Source organism: Stegastes partitus, unplaced genomic scaffold, assembly GCF_000690725.1.
Source record: "Stegastes partitus isolate 25-593 unplaced genomic scaffold, Stegastes_partitus-1.0.2 Scaffold2437, whole genome shotgun sequence".
In the NCBI taxonomy this organism is placed as follows: Eukaryota; Metazoa; Chordata; class Actinopteri; family Pomacentridae; genus Stegastes; species Stegastes partitus.
In genome coordinates, this window is record NW_007580168.1 from 24,858 (window position 1) to 25,204 (window position 347).

Below are 347 nucleotides of genomic sequence, written 5' to 3' on the forward strand. Positions count from 1 at the left end.
TCAACTTCAGATGCAGTACACCAGCGATCAAACTGAGTAGAAATATCACGAGCAAACTCCAAATGTGACTTGTTGCCCCTTCTCCAACTCCTAAATCGCTGACGATAAGCTTCAGGGACAAGCTCATACGCTTTGAGAACAGCACATTTCACTACCTCATATGTTAAATCACCCTTTGTTTAAGAGGAATACGCTTCCTGGGCTCTTCCAGTTAACACACACTGCAACAATATCATGCAAGTGGAGTCCGACCAACCACGTGTCTCAGCTAGGCGCTCAAAGAGGACAAAAAAAGTTTCAGGATCTTTTTCATTAAATTGAGAAACCAATCTCAGTTCCCTCCAAAC